Genomic DNA, 1,593 nt, shown 5'->3' on the forward strand with positions numbered 1-1,593 from the left:
ATGTCTGACGGTGTTGACAAAAAGTGGGGACGCAACTTTAAAATCTTACTAAGCATGCATGTGTCATTAAAAAACAACTTTGCTTTGATGGGAGATATTATTAAGTGTTGCTTTTGATAAAACAAGCTCTTTTTCATCATTAAAAAACATTTTTATCCATTTTATTGCATATGAATGATTGAACCCTTCTCTGAGGACACACTGTTTTAGATGTAGTGAGAGGACATTAAGAAACATAGATTTGGTATAATAATGAGAAAATTAAATTGAAGGTGATAATTGTGTTAAATACATTCTATTATTAATCCCTCGTGACATTTAAAATTGAAAATATTTTTATTTTTAAACCTAATAGCAGTTACCCTTGCTGGTTCTGCTTTGTCCCACGTCTCAAGAATGACTGGCCTAATAAAAATTTGACAAAGATGCTTATTTTTGTATGCATACATGTATTTTGTATAAAAGAAAAGTGTGTATTGACTGAAAATTCTCTAAAGTTTTCCAGATATTAATTTGAAAATCAATATAATTATAAGAAAAACACTCAATACATCCTCTCCCTCTCTCTATCCCTCTAAAGAGTGTGGGATATTTCTGATATTGTCAGATATTTCTAAAACCAAAGGGCGCTGTCATGGACAAACTGCCAAATTTAGCATCTCTGAAAGCCCATGATGTCCTCTTTGTGACACACCACTTAAAACAGTGACGTGTGTGGTCTCAGAGAAATGTCTAAAATACAAAAGTCCTCTACAGAGTACAAAATTCAACTGCTGTGCCCAGGAGATTGAATAAAAATGAAAAGGCAAAGCATTAACACCCTCATGCTTGGTGTCCTCTATATGAGGACAGTTCCATAGCATTTAAAAGAAGCTAAATTCAGAAAATAAGTAAAAATTGATTTGGTTTTGAATGCAAGCTTCGACAAGATTTTAACTAATAACTGCAAACCTGGTTTTGCATGAAATGTTTCAAAAGTCAAACAGAAAACGTCAGTTGAAAAGAAAAATAGCATAAGTAATTGTCTATTTTGAATAGTGAACACTTTAATAGTTTAAGTGTTCACCCCTTTTTCCCCCAAACCTTTGCTGCATGAGAATTCATTTTCTTGCCACTACCGAACAAGGTTCACCATGTCAAGGCAAGAAATATTTTCACAAAACAGATGATGCTGCAGTCTTATATGTGGAATTCTCTAGAGATACTGTATTCTATTTGTTTCACCATTCAGGAGAGAGATAACTAACAGATAAACTACAACTCTTGACTTATCTGGTGCTGTTTTCCATATACAGTGGGTACGGAAAGTATTCAGACCCCCTTAAATTTTTCACTCTTTGTTATATTGCAGCCATTTGCTAAAATCATTTAAGTTAATTTTTTTTTCCTCATTAATGTACACACAACACCCCATATTGACAGAAAAACACAGAATTGTTGACATTTCTGCAGATTTATTAAAAAAGAAAAACTGAAATATCACATGGTCCTAAGTATTCAGACCCTTTGCTCAGTATTTAGTAGAAGCACCCTTTTGATCTAATACAGCCATGAGTCTTTTTGGGAAAGATGCAACAAGTTTTTCACACCTGG

Source organism: Sinocyclocheilus grahami, unplaced genomic scaffold (assembly GCF_001515645.1).
Source record: "Sinocyclocheilus grahami isolate Dianchi unplaced genomic scaffold, SAMN03320097.WGS_v1.1 scaffold762.1, whole genome shotgun sequence".
Classification (NCBI taxonomy): Eukaryota; Metazoa; Chordata; class Actinopteri; order Cypriniformes; family Cyprinidae; genus Sinocyclocheilus; species Sinocyclocheilus grahami.